Below are 22,091 nucleotides of genomic sequence, written 5' to 3'. Positions count from 1 at the left end.
AAATCTTCCTTAAAACGTCTTGCACTGCATCTTTACTGATTTGTCCCTTTACCTAATTTCCCAGTTCGCTTTCTATCCTCACCCTTAATATTTGCTTAAGTTATAAAAATCAATTCTTCTTCCCTCAAACAGAATGACTAAATTCAATCATCTTATGATCGCTGCTACTTCTGAGTGCTTTTACCATGAGATTATGAATTATCTTCTGTCAGTGCACACTAACAGATCTAAGACAGCCTGCTCTCTGATTGGCACTAGAATATGCTCTTAAGACACTGTTCCAGATACACCACCTTCCACAATACTTATTTTTCCCCAATTGGATTTGTCAAAACTATACGCAGATTAAAATCATCCATAGTTATCACCAACCCTTCCCTGCAACCCCCATTATTTATCCTTGAAACCTACTTAAACTGGCTCTTGTAAAGTCACCACAGTCCCAGAGTATACATAGGGTTCATGGCAGGTGCCTTTTTCCCTCGAATGAGGGACATCAAGACTAAGGGGCATATTTTTAAGGTGAGATCAGAAAGATTTAAAGATGACATGAGGGAAATTATTTTTGTTTTTTTTAAAACAAAGGGTAGTTCGCACATGGAATGAACTTCCAGAGGAAGCGGTAGCTATAGTTACAATGTTTAAAATACACTTGGATAAGTACATGCGTAGGAAAGGTTTGGAGGAATATTGGCCAGGAGCAGGCAAGTGGGACTAGTTTGGTTTGGGATTATGTTCAGCATGGACTGGTTGAACTGAAGGGTCTGTTTCCATGCTGTATCACTATGACCATAGAGCTGCTCTCTCATTACAGAGAGATGACTGGTGGTGGTTTAAGCGGAGGGTGACCACACCTCAGGCAAGCGAGAGCTTGAGGAGGAGAGTAACCTCAGCTGGTGTGGAAATTGAAACCACTCTGTTTGGCTTCACTCTGCTTCACAAATTAAGACTAATCCAGGATAGCACTGTAAAGTCCCACTTATTTTCAAGATCACAGGGATTCAGTGATGAACATTTAGACCCCAAAATGATGACTGGAGTTTAATTAAACAAATATAATTACAGTGGAATTACATTTTCAATGAAATAATAAACATCCAAAAAGTTTCTCCGGAGGTGTGCTTATAAATATGCCCACAGCATAATTTCAGGGCCAAGTTTCATAGAAAATCCAGCAACAGTCAGTTAATTGGCCATAAACTGAAGCAGATACTTGGAAAAAGAAAACTTCAATCTTGAGACGTTAGTCAAACCTTTCAAGCAGTGCAAAATCTGCAGGAGGTATACATAATCTGCTCAGGAAGAAGCTGAATTTGCAATGAACACAAATGTCAAACGCCTCCAAACACCTAAAATATTAAGTGGATCTGACAACATTAGGAACTCACCCGGTATGAATCTTAATAGCAACCAAATGGATACTCTCCCTTCTGGTACTTGAACAAAATTAGTAGCTACGCAATAGTTAACAGTCATATTGTGAGACACCAAACCACAAGGATTAGGAACGTTCTAAGTCAGTGATGAGTCAAGGACAGCAGTAACCGTTGCAGCTGGTCTTAGCAAAGAATGTGTCAAAGATCATGAGGTGGATTTTTTAAACTTCCCATCCAGAACAGACAAAGAGGAAATGGATAGCAGGAGAAGTCCAGACAGACCTTTCACAACTCGAAACTTCCACGAGAGATAGTAAAAGATTTTGAGGCAGGAGATGTGGCGATTCTCCCCCGGCTCTACTCACACAAATATAACCAGTTAACTGGACGACCTCTCTACCTGATGATGATATGGGTCCTCTTGGTTTTAGGTATATATAGTTTCTTTCTGCCATTACTATAATCATCATCTCCTTTGGTTTGATAACTTCAAATCCTCCACCTCATGATGGGCCTTTGCCAGAAAATACAGCTCAGAAACAAATCCATGCTGATGTCTGTACTCCACATGCAAATGGTCGATGCAGATACAGTTACTACAGTTCAAAGACATTTGGATAGGCACACTGATAGGAAGGGTTTAGAGGGATACAGGACAAACGCAGGCAAATAGGACTAGTTTCGTTTGGAATTGTATTTGACACAGACTGTTGAGTTCTTTATCGGAGGTTCCCATGTACTTGGTACAACTGCAACACACCACCTTCTCTGAACAAGCAACATTTTATTAAGCACAGTACAATACAAGCTTTGGAGAAACCCTGAACACGCTTCGCCAACGGTTGCGAAGCATGTCCAGGGAAGCTCTCCAAACAAAGGAAACAGTCCTTCCTTTATACAAAATCTTTACATCACAGTCAGTAATGCCCACAAGACAACCTCCAGCCAACCCCCTCACAGTCACATGCCACTCAAGATACAATACAGTGACCACATCATCTCCAGAAACCATGTTCCCTGTCATGCAAATCATCCCTTAATGGCCAGATATGGTGTGAACTGCATTTTTTTAAACTACAGGGAGTTGTCAGAATTCCAACTATAATGTTCTAATTGATTTCTGAATAGGAGATGAAAATGTAAATTGGTTTTGAATGGCAAGGAAATGGCCATGCAAATGGCTTTGAATGCCAAGAGATGAGAATGTGATTTCCTTACAATCTACCTCCAAGTCAGAGGCATCATAAAAGCTGAAAATGTGTTGCTGGAAAAGCGCAGCAGGTCAGGCAGCATCCAAGGAGCAGGAGAATTGACGTTTCGGGCATGAGCCCTTCTTCATTCCTGAAGAAGGGCTCATGTCCGAAACGTCGATTCTCCTGCTCCTTGGATGCTGCCTGACCTGCTGCGCTTTTCCAGCAACACATTTTCAGCTCTGATCTCCAGCATCTGCAGTCCTCACTTTCTCCTCAGAGGCATCATACCCTTGCCTTGGGACATCCAATTTCCCGCTGGTCAGCAGAGCAAGTTAACTCTTTAATATCACATGATAAGTTGGATCGAAGGGTCTTTTTCCGTGAAGTTATAAGTGAGTAAAATCAGAGAAGCAAAGTTCATGACACCTCACAAAGTTTTAATGCCTCCTGATTAAAATGGTAATTCTGAGGCAGCCTGTTACATTTAGCCTTCATCAGCTGCCAGGGCTTGTCGGGTGACCACGAGCAGTCATTTTATGGTCCTTTTTGAAAACATTTCAATCCAAGGAAGAATTGGGTACTAAATACCAATAGTCCAGTTTCCCATAATTGCAACACTTTTATGTTGACAGCCTTCAGCTATGTTCTATCTCTAAGGAAGGGAAACCCTATAGAAATCTTTCACAATTTTAAAGACCTATCAGGCCATTCCTTAGCCTTCACTTTCAATAAGAAAAATAAAAGAGGTGTTCCAGCCTGGTCAGTAATCGTGCTCAGCTCTGGCATCATGAAAACATTTGCTTGCACTTTCTATGGTGTAATGATAACTTATAAAATGCAATTAGTTCACACATGAGCTGGAGACATTTCTAAAGGTAAGGAGTTCTGGAAATCATCAACTCTATTTCAGATTTATCCCTGCACATCATCATCACTGGCATTTTTAATTAAACTGCTGTGACAGGCTGTGAAATCATTTGACCTAAAGGGAATCTTGTCTCCTGTCTAATTAGCAGAAAACTAAGTCTAAAAAGAGAATGCTTGCAGGCAACACACAACCTGAACCTAGAAATAAAAATAAAGAAAGATCGATTGATATGATGTGCTTTAACAATTTAGCATTGTAGCTCTGAACTCAAATGCGCTAAAGTAGTTAACACTAGGCTACCCAGGTGAAAATTTAAGGGCGAGACTTGGCCTTTTCCTCACTCTGGGGTCTTTAAGGGGCCATTCAAATATCATTATTGCTCTTCCAAAACAAGGAGTCGACCCTCTAGGCAATTAGGGATGGGCGATAAATGCTAATCTCGACAGTGATGCCTATATCCTGTGAATGAATAAAAAACTTCTGTTTAATCAAAGATAGGACATCAGCCGAGCAGTGTGATAACTTAATAATGGCAGAGGAGCCAAGAAACATGGTGGACAGATAGAGCCAAGTGTCGTCATACACACATGAAAATGGGAGCTATGTTTTCAGATGATGTTAGCAGGTTTGAGCTTTGGCTTTCACCAGAAGTAACAACGCAGGAGCAGGAAGTCTGCGCAAAGGAGGCTCCTACTGCAAACAGGCAAAAAGGGAACCACACATGAGTAGAACATTCCCCCCCACTCCATCCCTCCACCAGATGGCAAGGAGACAAGCTGGCAGTGATCTGGTCAGGTCTGTTGTAAAGGGTTGCAGACAGGACAAGGAGGGAGAGTACTGTTGACACTGGATGGTAACTTTGAGAAGAGCAGTTTCCATTACTGGGGCAGGGGATCGAAACCAGACGGATTCAAACATGCTTTTTCAGGAAAGACAGATTCGAAAAATACAAAGTTCGAGGCCTCAAGGGAAGAAGACAAGTTGGAGATGGAGCAGCTGTTTTCTCAGAGTGGAGTCCAGGGTTGTTTATGGTGAGGAAGAGATGACAGCAAATTTGAAAAAAAAAAGAGAGGGGGGAGGCAACATCCAAGAAAAAAAAACATTTACAATATCAACAAACATGTAAAGTAGGTGGGCAAGTTGGCTGGTCAGCAATTTACAGGGAATAGGATCAAGGGAGCTGCAGATGGCCAGAAATGAACTCAGGGATAGCCTAAGGGGAGATGCGAAAGATGATTTCAGGTTTAGAATGTGGAGGAGAACTAAATGAATTTTATCAAGACATACTGGTGTAAGGAGAGGTAGCAGCATCAGATGATCAGGTGCTCTCTATTTTAGTGACAGGGTGGTCAGAGATGTGCAGCATGGAAACAGATCCTTTGGTCCAATCAGTCCATGCTGACCAGATATCCTAAATTAATCTACTTCCATTTGCCAGCATTTAGCCCATATCCCTCTAAACCCTTCCTATTCATATACCCATCCAGATACCTTTCAAACGTTGTAATTGTACCAGCATCCACCACTTCCTCTGGCAGCTCATTCCACACATGCTCCCATCCTTTGGTGAAAACATTGCCCCTTAGGTCCCTTTTAAATATTTCTCCTCTCAACTTAAAGCTATGCCCTCTTGTATTGGGCTCCCCTATCCCAGGAAAAAGATTTTGGCTATTCACTCACTAGCTTCTCCCACTGGTTTTTGAAGAAAACAGGGAGGGAAGTTTAAAACAAAATGGATTAGAGTCACAGATGTACAGCATGGAAACAGACCCTTCGGTCCAACCTGTCCATGCCGACCAGATATCCCAACCCAATCTAGTCCCACCTGCCAGCACCCGGCCCATATCCCTCCAAACCCTTTATATACCCATCTAAATGCCTCTTAAATGCTACAATTGTACCAGCCTCCACCACATCCTCTGGCAGCTGATTCCATACACGTACCACCCTCTGCGTGAAAAAGTTGCCCCTTAGGTCTCTTTTATATCTTTCCCCTCTCACCCTAAACCTATGCCCTCTAGTTCTGGACTCCCCAACCCCAGGGAAAGAAACCAGGGATCATCTCTGCATTCTGAGAGAATTCTGAAAATGAGGAACTGCAGTTTCGACCAACTTTGATCAAATCTATGATCTAAGTGTCTCTGGCCGCAGGGAGCAAAACCATCCAAGAATTAAGATTTCAAATAATTGCACACACAATACTTAATTCCAAATCAGTTCTACAATGGTACTGCAGATTTCACAAAAATGCACATTCTTTTATCATTTCACTAAATTTCTGATGTCTCAATGCAAGGCCTGGATTGTTTGATCTTGTTCAAAGTACACTTCAAATCTGTTTGGCTTCTCCCCATGAAATAGTTAAAAGAGCAGCAACTCAATGACGGCTAGCACAAGGGATCTCCTTCCTCCCAGTTCCAACACAAGTTCTGAACACTAGCTCTCAACGATGCTTACAGCTACTAAAGAAATGGAATGGGTACAATGGTCTCAGTCTTCCTGATGTTGGAACTGGATGTGCAAACAGCCTGGCAAGGCCACCTGCCAGGAGTGATAAATCTTCACAAAACTCATTACTCAAGGAGAAGAAAGAGTTGACATTTCTTGCCAGTAATCAATCCAGGTGAAGAAAAACAAATACCTTTCTATCATTTCCATTAATCTCATTCTTAATACTGTTTCAAATTGGAGAAAAGAGATTGGCTTTTAACATGATTGAAAACTCACGATGTTCTTTTTCTGCTAGAATTCGGTAAAGTCAAGATGCTTCACTCAGCTTAATCAGTCAAAATAGAGTCAGAGAGATGTACAGCACGGAAACAGACCCTTTGGTCCAACTCATCCATGCCAACCAGGTATTCTAAACTAATCTAGTCCCATTTGCCAGCATTTGGCCCATATCTCTCTAAACCCGTTCTATTCACATACTCATCCAGATGCCTTTTAAATGCTGCAATTGTACCAGCCCCCACCACTTCCTACGGCAGCTCATTCCGTAAACGCACCATTCCCTATGTGAAAAAGCAGCCCTTTAGTCCCTTTTAAATCTATCCCCTCTCACCCTAAATCTATGCCCTCTAGTTGTGGACTCCTCCACACCAGAGAAAAAATCTTGACTATTTACCCTATCCATGCCTCTTATGATTTTATAAACCTCTAAGGACCACCCTTCAGCCTCAGACACTCCAGGGGAAAAAAAAAGCATAATGGTCCAGGTGACCAGAAAACAAAAAGGTGCAGAGCTAGGCCATTCAGCCCTTCGAGTCTGGTTCACCAGCAAGATCACAGAGTCCCTATAGCGGAAGCAGGCCATTCCATTCCTCACCAACCCTTCAAACAGCTTCCGCTCCTCACACCTACACCCTCCTACCCTCTCCCTGGAACCCTGCACTTCTCGTGGCTAATAAACCTAGCCTGCACACCCCTGGCCAGTATCGGGCAATTTAACATGGCCAATCTACCCTAACCTGCAAACCTTTGGACTGTGGGAGGAAACCAGAGCACCTAGGGACATGGAGAATGTCTATGTGGAGCCTGCAGTCACCCAAGGGTGAAGTCGAACCCGGAACCCTGGTATTGTGAAGCAACAGTGCTAACCACTGAGCCACCGTGCCGCCAGACCATTCTCAACTCCACTTTCCCATACCATTGCCCTCACTTCCCTTAAAAGAATTAAAATATCTGTCAATCCAAATCTCGAACAATACTCAATGAGCCTCCAATTCTCAAGAGGTCCACGGGTTCACTACGCACAGAAGAAATTCCTCAAGTGTCTTAAATAGACAACCCCTTATATTGAGATTATACCCTCTCCCACAAGGGGAAAACAGCTCCTAAAACATCCTGAGGCCCCACAGAGGTATGAACTGGGATCGTCAGATTCAAAGTCCAGAGTGCTGACCATTATTCACAAAGAGCTTTTCAATGTCCTTACAGGAATAGGAGGCAAAATCCAGACAAAAAGAAGCATGGAGTGAGGAGAAAAGCAGATTGAAGAAGAGATGGCAAAATATTGGGAGAATGAGATCAATTTGTAGGTCTACGATGGCCAAAACCTATTGAGCGTGTAAGCAATAGCACAGGAGTGTGGGTGAAAGGCAAGGGCAAATTGGTATGCAAGAGTTTGCAGAAACAGTGAGAGAAGGTCATGAAAAGACTAGTAGTATTTTCAAAAAAGTATAGTGAAGGACAGGGAGCCAGTGAAAGCTTGCAAGGACACAAATGATGGGTGACAGAGGTTCACTAATGAGCTTGCCGTTGAATACACTGTTGATGTCGGCAGTTTTAGCTGACTTGGGAGTTTTTCTCGGATTGAAGTTGGAACAGCTAATGAGAACTGTGTTTGAGCCCAGACAGGTATTCTAAGCAATGAACAGAATCTGAGTTTTGAAGCTCAGGATCAAATGGGAACGACACGGATGTAAGAAGCGAGGGAGAACGTTAGAATTCAGACAGAGGAGCAGGTTTCTGGCAGGGTTTATTCATCATAATATTTTTCCAAAATGTAAAGGTATCGCAATCCCAACACAGACTGATCTTTGTTCTAAAGCTGTTGCAATGGAAGATAATGATATCATAGTTCTCTGCATTAACAACTGGATGTTAATTTGTTTCCTGAAAATCAGGAAAAAAAGGAAATTTCAGAATTAAGTTTAGAACAGGAAACTTGTGGAAAGAGAGAGGAAGGATGTGTTTGTTCAAGAGGAGACAATCCCTACAGCGTTAGATGCCCGCTCACCACAGATCAGCCTCGCTAACCTACAGTTTCAGGGCTCTCAGCAAAGTGGGGATGGTATTGCACTCTCACTTGTTGTTACGTAAGCAACGATAACATCACACAGAGTTGAAATGGTAGCTGGTTCTTTCTCCAATGACCACGCCCAACTTGAAAAGTTTCAGCATTTCCAGTTTTGTTACCACTGCCACCACAGTGTTTGACATCATCAGGTCCGACGTCACTGGCACAGTGCCCTCCATACCTGCAATACTGATTCTCTACATCTCCAAAATGCAAAGGTCAGACCGACACTATTGACCCATATCAGTGAATTGGGTAAAATGGATCAAAGTGGTGGAGAAACTCAGCAGGTCTGGCAGCATTTGTGGAAACAGAAACAAAGCTATGACTTGATTTTCTATTGTCACGTACTGAAGTAAAGTGAAAGAATTAGTTTTGCATGCAGTACAGGCAAATCGTACCAAAGATCATATGGTGATATAGCAAGGAATACAAAGTTACTCAAAACTGCATAAGAAGCAAGATCAACATGAGATTTGAAATTTGAGAGGTCCTTTCAGAAGTCTAATTAGCAGGAAAATAGCTGTTTTTGAACCATTTGGTATGTGTGTTTGAGCTTTTGTATCTTAACAGAGTCAGAGATGTACAGCATGGAAACCGACCCTTCAGTCCAACCCGTCCAGATATCCCAACCCAATCTAGTCCCACATGCCAGCACCCGGCCCATATCCCTCCAAACCCTTCCTATTCATATACCCATCCAAATGCCTCTTAAATGTTGCAATTGTACCTGCCTCCACTACTTCCTCTGGCAGCTCATTCCATACACGTACCTCTCTGTGTGAAAAAGTTGCCCTTTAGGTTTTTTTATAGCTTTCCCCTCTCACCCTAAACCCATGCCCTCTAGTTCTAGACTCCCTGACCCCAGGGAAAAGACTTTGTCTATTTATCCTGTCCATGCCCCTCATAATTTTGTAAGCCTCTATAAGGTCACCCCTCAGCCTCCAATGCTCCAGGGAAAACAGCCCCAGCCTGTTCAGCCTCTCCCTATAGCTCAAATCCTCCAACCCTGGCAACATCCTTGTAAATCTTTTCTGAACCCTTTCAAGTTTTACAACATCTTTCCGATAGGAAGGAGACCAGAATCGCACGCAATATTCCAACAGTGGCCTAACCAATGTCCTGTACAGCCACAACATGACCTCCCTATTCTTGTACTCAATACTCTGACCAATAAAGGAAAGCATACCAAATGCCTTCTTCACTATCTTATCTACCTGCGACTCCACTTTCAAGGAGCTATGAACCTGCACTCCAAGGTCTCTTTGTTCAGCAACACTCCCTAGGACCTTACCATTAAGTGTATAAGTCCTGCTAAGATTTGCTTTCCCAAAATGCAGCACCTCGCATTTTTCTGAATTAAACTCCATCTGCCACTTCTCTGCCCATTGGCCCATCTGGTCAGGATCCTGTTGTAATCTGAGGTAACCCACTTTGCTGTCCACTACACCTCCAATTTTGGTGTCATCTGCAAACTTACTAACTGTACCTCTTATGCTCGCATCCAAATCATTTATGTAAATGACAAAAAGTAGAGGGCCCAGCACCGATTCTTGTGGCACTCCACTGATCACAGGCCTCCAGTCTGAAAAACAACCCTCAACCACCACCTTCTAACTTTGAGCCAGTTCTGTATCCAAATGGCTAGTTCTTCCTGTATTCCATGAGATCTAACCTTGCTCAATCTCCCATGGGGAACCTTGTCGAACACCTTACTGAAGTCCATATAGATCACATCTACCACTCTGCCCTCATCAATCCTCTTTGTTACTTCTTCAAAAAACTCAATCAAGTTTGAGAGACATGATTTCCCACACACAGAGCCATGTTGACTATCCCTAATCAGTCCTTGGCTTTCCAAACACATGTACATCCTGTCCCTCAGGATTCCCTCCAACAACTTGCCCACCCCCAACGTCAGACTCACTGGTCTGTAGGTCCCTGGCTTTTCCTTACCACCCTTCTTAAACAGTGGCACCACGTAAGCCAACCTCCAGTCTTCCGGCACCTCACCTATGACTATCGATAGTACAAATATCTCAGCAAGAGGCCCAGCAATCACTTCTCTAGCTTCCCACAGAGTTCTATGGTACACCTGATCAGGTCCTGGGGAATTATCCACCTTTATGCTTTTCAAGACATCCAGCACTTCCTCCTCTGTAATTTGGACATTTTGCAAGGTGTCACTATCTAATGTTTGGTATGATTCTTTTTTTCAGAATGGGGTAAAACGATCACAGCATGGAAATAGATGGTGATTCTGTCAAGTTCACATTGCATGTGCCCACACACATTGATAAACATATTCAGTCATCTGGAAAACATGAACAGTAATGATATTAGTTGATTCGCAACTCTGCAAAAACTGAGAAAAACACGTGCATTGGCCGATACGTCTACTACTGAACAAATGACAGGGAACTTCAATCTCATTAGGGAAATCCACGATTGTGTTCAACAAAATTCAATTACACTCTTCAAAATAATCGTACTAAAGTGTCAGAGCTTGGAGCACCAAGTTGGCCTCCACATGACCCAGTGAAGACTAACACTCAGAGGGACCACCATGTTGCCAACCTGCACTGTACACTTTCAGTAGCTGAAGCCCCTTCCTTCATAAGGAAGCAGCTTCGTTCCGAAAACGTTCATGAACATTTGTGTTTCATTAAACCTGTGGTAAAGTGGCCCCTTTACTTCCTGCTCATCTTCTGCTCAGTTTTCTTCCGAGAAGTTGGAAAAAGGTTCTGTTGTCCAGACTTTCAGACAACCGAGTGTATCTGGCTGCAAACATTTAAAATAACCGCAATATTTCGCCTAGTTCTTTCTCTGATCTATTCCAATCTATTCCAAACATAATTACTTTCTGAGGAGTCTTGCTGTAAAAATGGCTCAAACTGCAGTTGCTTCAAGATCACTGCAATTACAGAAACAAAATCCTATTGCAGAACCTCATTAAAATGTCAGACTTGCAAAATAAAATTCTAATAGTACTCACTCTTATCCACTTCAGTGACGGTTTCTTCAGATCCCTCCCTGGAGTTTGGGGCTTTCATTAAATATAGCGTTTGAATTTTTCTCATTACACAGAAGAGGCAAACAAAAGAGGTACATATTGGTGTTTCTGATAGCAAATTCTGATATCCAATGTTAATGAAATTTGTGGCTAAGTTCCTCAGTGTAATAAAGTAATCCTTTTAAAACTGGAAGAAATACAGTGGTGTGGTGAAACAGTAAAATTTACATTAGGAAAGTTAGCAGCAAGTCCATAAAACAGGTCCAATTATACTGGATAAGTTATACCCTCAGCAATAAAGTAGTGGGATTTATAATGAACCAAGATCTCTCAATTATCTCTTCTTAACAAAAGCCATGTGTCACAGAAAGTTAATAGTTGCGACAAAGACACACAGAGACCCTAAATCTAAAAGTTAATCTACACGCTGTTGCTGTTATATAATGGAGGTACTAACCAAACAGTTATCCCTATGGACAATACCAATCCATTTGTGGGAACAAAAGACAAGTTGATAGATTATGATTCACCGACATTTTTTAAAAACCATTCAGTTGTTTCAAAAGACCACCTTTGTTTGACTGCAGCAGGATTACTGCTGCCTGTTCAAATTCTGCTCCCAAATTCTTTAAGAAGATTATTCAGAAGCAAGCACGTTTCATCTGCTCCATTAGCCATAATCCCCCAGATTCTCCTCTGACAGTTGACTTTGAAGTCTGATTTGCTTTTCATATCACAAAATGTCAAACATCCACAGGGGAAAAGAAAAGTCGGATTCTTTCAGCAGAATTTTTGTGCCTTGAAACTGTGTGGTTTATCTTTTTAAATGATACATTCATGCCCAAGCAGACCTCTAGCCAACTTTACGCTGACAGAAATATCGTCTTGTTACTGCTTTTATGTCAAGATCAATTAGTGACTCCACAATAGTGCAATTATAAAAAAACTGGGGTGCTAAAAAAGATTTCTTTCTGGTTCATGGGTCGTGTGCATTCCTGGCAAGACTGATGTATTGCTCATCTCTTCTTGTCTTCGCCATGATGATGGTGCAGATACAACCTTCTTTTCCAAACTACAGGGCAAAGATGATCTTGTTCTGATAGGTACAAAACTAATTACCAAGGCTGATCAGTCTCTGAAGGTTCTGCTACAAATTGGACAATAGATAATTAGGCTTTGGGCAAGTTTTTTTTAAAAAGATGAGATTCCCTACAGTGTGGAAACAGGCCCTTTGGCCCAACCAGTCCACACCGACCTTCCAAAGAGTAACCTACCCAGACCCATTTCCCTCTGACTAATGTACCTAACACTATGGCCAATTTAGCACGGCCAATTCACCTGACCTGCACACGGGAGGAAACCGGAGCACCCGGAGGAAACCCATGCAGACACGGGGAGAACGTGCAAACTTCACACAGACAGTCGCCAGAGGCTGGAATTGAACCTGGGACCCCATGGTGCTGTGAAGCAGCAGTGCTAACCACTAAGCCACCGTGCCACCCCAAAGTTGTTGGCTGAGGTACTCTTCTTAATGTTTTTTTTCTGCCTCTGAAATGCACTTGGCTTTTGAAGGAAGACATCTAGTTCTTTGATTTGTTTTCTTATAGAATCCCTTCAGGCCACCAGGCCCCAACAGGTCCACACCAACCCTCCGAAGTGTAACCCACTCAGACCCAATCCCCTACCCTATTATTTTACACTTCCCCTGCCTCATGCACCTAACCTACACATCCCTGAACTCTATAGATAATTTAGCATGGCCAATTCACCTGAGGGAACCAGAGCACTTGAAGGCAACCCATGCAGACATGGGGAGAACGTGCAAACTCCACACAGACAGACAGTCACCCGAGGCTGGGATTGGACCCAGGTCCAGGATCAAACCTGGGTCCCTGGTGCTGTGAGACTAACCACAGAGCCACCATGTCGCTCCGGGCTGTTAAAGAGATCCCAAAAAATGGCAATAAAAGGTCAAAGTCAGGATGCTGCATGATTTGAACAGAAACAGGAGTTGGTGTTCCCATGTTCTTCAAGTTGGTAAAGGTCATGGGTTTGGAGAGTGGCATGAAACGGCATGGGGTGAATTAAAGCAATAGAGGTTGTAGACAGTTCATACTGCTGCTACTATACATTAGTGAAGAGGCAGTGAATGCTGAAAGTGACGAATGTGATTCCAATTAAGTGGGCAGCTTTGACTTGGATGATGTGCATCTTGCACGTTGTTGGAGCTGCACTCATCCAGTACATGGACACTATTCCATAACATGACTTAATTGTCCTGTGCACATGGCTGACAGGCTTTTGGGGAGTCAAGTCAGAAATTCATTGCTGCAGAATTCCCAGCCCACATTGCTTACATGGCTGGTCCAGTTCAATTTCTGGTCACTGGTCACCCCCAGGATCTGAACACAGGGGACAAATGATAACATGTCTCTGATTGGAGATATTTATTGCTTGGAACCTGTGTGATACAAATCCTTTATTTGCCATTTATCAACATAAGCCTGGTGTCCAAGTGATGCAGTATGTGGGAGGGACCCCTTCAGTGCCCAGTGAGTAGCGATGAACATGTTGCATTCAACCACCAACACCTAGACTTACAGTCAGATGTACAGTACAGAAACATACCCTTCGGTCCAACTCGGCCATGTCGACTAGACATCCTAACCTAAACTAGTCCCATTTGCCACCACTTGGCCCATATCTCTCTAAGTTAGAGTGGTGCTGGAAAAACACAGCAGGTCAAGCAGCATCCGAAGAGCTGGAAAATTGACGTTTCGGGCTTTTGCTCCTCAGATGCTGCCTGACCTGCTTTGCTTTTCCAGCACCACTCTAATCTTGACTCTGATCGCCAGCATCTGCAGTCCTCACTTTTGCCCATATCCCTCTAAATGCTTCCTATTCATATACCCATCCAGATGCCTCACTTCTGGCTTTATAATAAAGAAAAGGTCATTGATGAAGCATCTGAAGATGGTCTGGCTGAGGACACGATCCTGAGGGATTGGGACTAAAAGAACCAACCACCAATTATCACAGCCATCTTCCTTTATGTAGGACATGGCTCCAACCAATGGAATTCCTGGCCCCCGAGAGCTGAATTTCCCTCAGGCTTTTTTTGATCCTATACCTCTCCTCCCCACCGTTCATTTTAGCACCAAACCTATAATGAGGGTGGGAGCAATGTTTAGGCCAAAATAGGCAAGCAGCCCAGATCCCAATGAACGGCCATAGGTCAGGAGTCCCAGATCTTAGTTGCCCAGTTAAGAGGAAGCAGATGTGGTGGACCTTGTCGTAGACAGGCAATGTTGGACTCTCACTGATTCTCTATCCAGCAGGTGAGACCACACTTACTCATGTTAAACTCCCCCCGGTGTACAAAAAAAAATGTTAAATTCCAATGACTTTAATTTTTAGGGCTGAAATGGAACTGAGAATCTGCACAATCAGCCCTCCAATGTTTCTACCTAATGTAAAGTAATATACCCTTCCATTAGCCTATGTCAACACAAAGCAGTTTCTAAATACATATGCAATGATATTTAATTACATCACCATTCACTTTAAATCAATTCACAGGGCAGCGTGAGACAATTTGAATGTTATCAGACAGTTAATTGACTATGTAAAGCAGAGAGGAGCAGGCTTGTCCCCAAGATTAAAATATCTCAGAACGAAATAACTTCAACATTCATACAACAGACTTTGCCAAAACATCACCTTACAGAATGTTGGAATATACTGGGTAATAGCAGAGTGAGGTCTGTGCATAGTATAAATTGGAATTGTTTTTGTACCCTGACGCAAGTAGGAATTCTAATTGTGCTGCAACCTACAGAAGTTGTATTACAAATTGTATACCGTGACTTTGAACTGAAGAAGTGACCACTTGACATTTACAGAGTGACTCGGAGAACAATTTAAATGTTTCAGATATAACTCGAGTTTAGTGAATTGCAGAATTTAGTAAATCCAAATCTCTTCACTATCTCTAAAGTAAAATGCTACAGAGATTCAAAAAAATGTTGGCATGTCCTTCTTCGATTTGTAAACTCATGACAAGGCTTCCACAACCAGTGCTTGTGTTTGGCTATGGAAAATAATTTAGAAATTCACCCACTGAATGGAATGTGACAAAAGTCATGTGCGTATAGTTGAGCGGCTGAACGAACCCAGTGCGTTTCTATTTGTTCAAACGAGGAACCAACTTCAGGGGCAGTAAACCCTATTCCTTAGGTGTCTTCATTTGTAGAGTCCAAGGCAAAAACAATTTGCTTAACAAAGGAAAATCCTCCAAAAAGACAAAACAAGGGTTGACTATATTTCCCAGGAGATAAAAGAAATTGCAAGGAGGGGTCTCAATGGGCAATGAATGAGTCCCCCACTGATTGAAAAGCAGGCAGTATGCTACCTGCTGATGAGAATGATCTCTTTGGTGAGTGAAGCACAGACCATCTCAGTCAGCACTCAATTGCTGCGTCCAACAGTTATGCAGCACAGACAAACTCCATCAAAAGTCTGCAGTGGAAGATCAGACTGTTGTCAGCCTGGCCATAGATCACAATGTTCAGAAGGGGATGGAAGAGTGCAACAAAATTGCGGCAACATTGTACTCCAACAGCCGGCCAGGATTGGTCAGCTTCTGCAACTCTCGCCACCCCAAAAGGGAGAGGCACTGTAACCGTCCCTCAGAATGACAGCATTGGTCCACTCAGCCTCGCCATTGTTCATTATCCTTGCTAAAGCAGCTGGCCAGGCCTGTCAGCTCAGACTGACACTGACAGGTCCAAAGTACAGTGGGAAATGAATCTGAGCACAAAAGATCAATCAGCAGTCTTCATCAGTTTAAGTTCTATCTATCATCCATCAGACACCTTGTTTGTAGGGTTGGGCAAAGCCACTTGGACAGACAGAGGCAGGTGGAAGACAGATAGAGGGAATGCATTGGTTTGGTCGCGAGGGCATGGGAGGTATGAGGATACGCATTGTGCTTGAATGAGTTCTGGAAGGGCATGAGGGACATGGATAGGATAAATAGACAAGGTCTTTCCCCTGGGCTGGGAGAATCCAGAACTAGAGGGCATAGGTTTAGGGTGAAAGGGGAAAGATATAAAGGAGACCTAAGGGGCAACTTTTCACAAAAAAGGTGGTGCACATATGGGATGAGCTGCCCTAGGAAGTGGTGGAGGCTGATACAATTACAGCATTTAAAAAGGCAGCTAGATGGGAATATGAATATGAAGGGTTTAGAGAACTATGGGCCAAATGCTGGCAAATGGGACTGGATTAATTTAGGATATCCAGTCAACATGGATGAGTTGGACTGAAGGGCCTGTTTCAGCGCTGTACATCTCTATGACTATGACAGCCAGAGTCAGGCTTCTCCTCAGACGGCAAGCTTCTACCAATGGTGAGAGCACGCACCATTCATTTGACAAGAAGATTCTCAGAACCCATTTTCTGAATATGGAGGATGCAAGAGCAGTCCCAACATAAAAGGCCTCGTTTATGGATGTCAGTGATAATCTCATGTAGCAGCATAGACTTCCTAATGTGCTTGTCCACTGTTGACAGACTGGTGTCACCAAAGGGGGTGGACTTGTGGCCTTGTTGCCCAGTAGCCACCCTCTGTTTACTAATAGAGATGCACAGTGGACAAGAACAACCCTGCTGGTTCTGGTAAAGGTTGAAGTGTAGTGCCAATCAACACTTGGTGATGGGACCCAGCCTCTGCACAAAAGAAAATATAACCAGGAGATCAGAATCTCCTCAGTTCAAGGACTCCTCAGAGCTGGCTGGCTACAACCAGTGTACTGTGCACTAGTAAATAAAGGGTTGACATGGCCTCTGTGCAGTTATTTTACATACTGATCCATCCATGTCAGAAATCTCAAAGAATAAAAGGTTTTTCAACACCTGTCACACATTCTCTCTTTAAAAATGAGCAACGAACACTTAGAATCATAGCAACAGCTGAAAGAGTCAACCAACTACAGGTAGTTGACAATCCTTTGGAGAAATAAACAGTGATGCTGATGTTGTTACTACTGCTGAAGGCATGTCAGGCTTTACAGGGCTAAGAGCTCACATTAGCTGGACCATTAAGCTGACACCAAATCAGCTTCCCATGCTGACTGATGTCTTGCTCTGCATGTGTCCGACAAGCATGAGGGTGATGGCTCTCTGGAATTCTCAGTTCCAGAGGAGGCTAGCAATCAAGTGATTTCAAGCCAGTGATCTATGTCATAAACCTACAAGTGGATATGGAGATCGTGCAGAAAAAGTTAAGTTTATGGTCTTGAAGGACAGCGCGCTCTTAAAAAAAGACTGGTCCCCGCCTGCTTCTTTGACTTTCAGGACTGTTCACTGACCAAAAAGATATAATTTTGGATCTCAAACAATACCTAGAACACTCAACCAAGAGATGCTACCTAGTCCAATTACAGACCTTTCAGATTTCAGAGTACTCCTGAGAAAAGACTCATTATCAACACCAGCTCAACTCAGTCATTGGTGAAATAAAAGAGCAGCACAAGGCCAGATTGCAGAGTGAATGACAGAAATTCCGATTTGACTCCAGGATAAATATAACTCCAATCTGACTGGAACAATGGTCAACAAGCAAAACTATTCACCATAAAGTGGTAAACTATACAAGTATAGGTACAATGATCCAATCTCAATTTGATAATTTCAGCTCCTTAAAAATACTCTTGCTATAAAACATTGCTTTCTATGTTAAAGAAACCAAGCATTCAAAAAGAAAGGAGGCAATTTATTGAATTATATGCATTAAAACAGTGTTTACACCAATTAGTGTTTAACATTGTGGAGGAGGTTTGATCATGTGTTTTGTATCATGTGATTTTTTTTTCCCTCCCCCCTCCTGAATATCAAAATGGTGGATGAATCATCCTCAATCTTAAAAGCGTGCCACCCGTTTTCACAGCAAAATTGTTAGAAATATCTCACCCTAGAAATATCCAAAATATATCATTTGCCATATTAAAACATTATTTCAAAAGGACACTATGATCTGAACTCAGCAAATGAAAATAATTTCACACATGTATTCAAAGTGCAACTTGAGATCTGTGGCAAATGTCCAATGCTCAGGGGTTGAGAGCTTCCAGCTTACGAAAATATTTCTCACACACGCCCTTTTTTTTAATGCTAAAACACAGAAGTCTTTGGTTGCAAGTGGGAAATATGGAATAAACATGCTTACCTTTCTCCTCAATCACCACTGCTGGAGTCAACAACCTCACCAAGTCTTAAAGGACATGTAGTTAGTAGGGATTCATTCAAATTCACTGGATACTGTACCAACACTGGCACTTTGAATGAGTTTTATTTTTCACAAATCCACTCTCTTCTTCCACACCAGCTTCCGTTCGCATTGACAAGTTCAAACTGGTTTCATTCAGCAAGCTGACAGCCAAACTTTTCTTTTGAGCAATTGTGGAAAAAAAAAAGCCTTAAAAAGTCATGATGTTACTCCCAACTGAGGCTTTTTGAAACTGCAACAAATCCTTCCAAAATAACGTAGGGTCTAGTTTCATGGTAAAGGCCACAATGTAAACCGTTCCCATCCAGGAATCTCTTGATGCGCTATCATTTGCTAAATGCACCAACAGTGCTGTGAAAGGCAGACTCTTTTTGTGGCTTGCATGCATTAAATCATTGCCATGGCTGAATAAGATACCCACTGTACTTACAGTCTGCTGGACAACAAAAGAATCTCACAGCCAACTCAAAAAAAAACTTAAAAAAAAAGAAAGCCACACACTGCCCCAAATGGTACAGATGACTGGACTTGATTACAGATTAACAAGAATAGTCAGGAGGACAAAACACTTAGTCATCGCTACAATGAGCTCATTTGTTCACTGGCATCTCACGTTGGCCTGTTTTGATCATCGACTCATATTTTAACTTTTTCTCCCCTTCCTTTCTGAAGCCCTCTGTGCAAAAGGTGCCCAGAATTAAATCGGCTGGAACTTCTCACAGGGCAGATGGGAGCATCTGCTACAATAACTCATGGCAAAGTTAGGGCACATAGTTAAAACCTGATTTAAGATGAAGACACGTGCCACTATTAAACAATTCTTAATAAAAAGAATTGTATAGCCCCCAATTGGAAATAGGCCACTTGGGTCCACACCAACCCTCCAAACAACATTCCACCCAGATTCACCCCCTCTTATCCCACCTTTTAACCCTGTATTTCCCATGGCTAATCCACTTAAACTGCACATCCCTGGACACGATGACCAATTTAGCACTGTCAATCTACCCAACTAGCACATTTTTGGACTGTGGGAGGAAACCAGAGTCAGGCAGCATCTGAGGAGTAGCAAAATTAATGTTCCAGACAAAAGCCCTTCATCAGGAATGAGGCTGGGAGCCTCAGGGGATGGAGAGTTAAATGAGAGGGGGTGGGGCTGAGGGAAGGTAGCCGAGAGTGCAATACATGGATGGAGGTGGGGTAAAGGTGATAAGTCGGACAGGAGGGTGGAGTGGATAGGTGGGAAGGAAGATGGACAGGTGGGACAGGTCATGATGGCAGTGCTGAGCTGGAAGATTGGAACTGGGGTAAGGTGAGGGAGGGGAAATGACCTGCCTCTATATTAGATAGTTTAAAAGTGAGTTTTGTTCTGCAGACAGACATACAAACTTCTAGTTTCAATGTAAGCTATATCATTCACAAGAATACAGCAACTACATCCACTCAAGCTTGTAACAAATGCCATTATGGACATTGCATTCATTTCCTTTCAGAAAACAAAGAGTTAACATCAGTTTCGCACAGTGCATGCACACACTGTTCAATCGAACACTTGCAACATCATTTAGAAATGCATTTCACTTACAACCAACAGCAAATAACAATGAGTGAATACAGCAATATATCAGTTCTGAGTGTAAATTCAGGTCTCTCCTTCTCCAATGACAGTGGTTCTATTTTGAACAGGTTGCGACGAATCTAAATTGTTTAAGTTCCAGATATCCGAGTGATCTGTACATCACTGGAGCCAGGGGTTTCAGTGCAGTTAAAGGCAGGCAGCCAACACAAGCCAGGGATCCAGGTCAAAAATAAACGATTACACATTATGTTAGAATGATGCAACTCCAATGGCCTCAAAAGAAACCCTACCCTTTACAGTCTGCTATTCTTCTTCAGAGTTCAAATCATTCCTTCTAGTTCTTGTTTTGGTTAGAAGAATCCAGCAGCGTAATATGATAATTGAAATATTTCAACCTTACATCAGGACAGTTTTCACACAAATAAAAAATTAATGCACTTTCCAGATCTCAAATGTCTTGTTGGCATTCACCACCTGCACAGAGTGACAGGGACACTGGATGCCAGGCTGAACCCACAATGTTTAGGGTGGCACGGTGGCACAGTGGTTAGCACTGCTGCCTCACAGCGCCAGAGACCCGGGTTCAATTCCCGCCTCAGGCGACTGACTGTGTGGAGTTTGCACGTTCTCCCAGTGTCTGCATGGGTTTCCTCCGGGTGCTCCGGTTTCCTCCCACAGTCCAAAGATGTGCAGGTCAGGCGAATTGGCCATGCTAAATTGCCCGTGGTGTTAGGTAAGGGGTAAATGTAGGGGTATGGGTGGGTTGCGCTTCGGCGGGTCGGTGTGGACTTGTTGGGCCGAAGGGCCTGTTTCCACACTAAGTAATCTAATTTTAAAAATGTTTCTGTTGTCAAGTACTAGTAGGTAAGCAAGTACCATTTCTCTAACCCACAAACATATGGGCCACATGCTTAGCAGTCACTCATACCAGCTTTCAAAGGCACTGTCCTGGAGATCATCATCTTGAATCTGAATACACTTGTACAGTTACCCTCTGTGTAAGTGAAATGATCTGTCACCAGACTGCAAGCTCCAATATGCGGTTCAGAACTACTTTTTTTAAAAAAAAACTTTGCCTTCAATTCTGCACAGCATTCAGATCTGGCTTGGATCCAAAGTTCCTACCTTGGATCAATATCTGCTAACTCAGCAGAGCTCGTTAGTCTGTGCAATTAGGTTTATAGAGTTGCTGATTCCAAGATCAATTTTTATCCTCGTTGCTATCCTGTTATAACCCCTCACCCCATCAACTTGCTAAAGAGGAAAATGAAACAGGATGTAAATGGGCTTACTGATGCATTATTACTTTATCGCACCTACAACGTCTACTCTATTATGAAAACAACAAATGCTGGAGATCACAGTGGGTCAGGCAACATCCATGGAGAAATCCAGCTAGGTAACTGTGTTGTGTGGAGTTTGCACATTCTCCCCCTGTCTACATGGGCTTCCTCTGGGTTCTCCGGTTTCCTCCCACAATCCAAAGATGTGCAGGTTAGGTGAAATGGCCATGCTAAATTGCCCATAGCGTACAGGGATGTGTAGGTTGGGTGCATTAGTCAGGGGTAAATATACGGTAGGGGAATGGGTCTGGGTGGGTTGCTTTCCGGAGGGTCGGTGTGGGCTTGTTGGGCCGAAAGGCCTGTTTCCACACTGTAGGGATTCTGAGAGAGCAAGCTAACATTTCCAGTGTAGGTGACTCATCATCAGAGCCATAGAATGTACAGCATGGAAACAGACCCTTCGGTCCAACCCATCTATGCCAACCAGATATCCCAATCCAATCGAGTCCCACCTGCCAGCACCCGGCCCATATCCTTCCAAACCCTTCCTATTCAAGCTGAAGTGAAGTGTGGAAGGACAGTATTTATGCTATAGTTTGGGGGTCGTGGTCAGGGTAGTGAGCGTAGAGTGCTGGTGGAGAACTGCTGTCCCTCCATACTTCATTTCAGCTCTGATAAATCATCTCGACTCAA

The 22,091-nt window shown here is 42.9% G+C and overlaps 1 protein-coding gene across 5 annotated transcripts in view; it reads right to left on the bottom strand.

The window, feature by feature from the left end:
• LOC122560494 (inactive rhomboid protein 1) overlaps window positions 1-22,091 on the bottom strand; it is a 365,137-nt gene that overhangs the window by 283,169 nt on the left and 59,877 nt on the right. The window contains exon 1 of one of the 5 annotated variants that reach the window (XM_087998011.1): window positions 20,122-20,140. The exons of 3 other annotated variants lie outside the window; for them this stretch is intronic. The gene's annotated coding sequence lies outside the window, so the exon portion shown is untranslated. Of the gene's footprint in view, window positions 1-18,476; window positions 18,931-20,121; window positions 20,141-22,091 lie in introns of those variants that run through there. One more of the 5 variants, XM_087998009.1, reaches the window with a different exon arrangement.

Source organism: Chiloscyllium plagiosum, unplaced genomic scaffold (genome assembly GCF_037043375.1).
Source record: "Chiloscyllium plagiosum isolate Xiang-an unplaced genomic scaffold, Cpla_swu_hap1 HiC_scaffold_20, whole genome shotgun sequence".
NCBI classification, from domain to species: Eukaryota; Metazoa; Chordata; class Chondrichthyes; order Orectolobiformes; family Hemiscylliidae; genus Chiloscyllium; species Chiloscyllium plagiosum.
The sequence above is the reverse complement of the archived record's forward strand: the minus strand, read 5'-3'. Positions and strand labels throughout refer to the sequence as shown.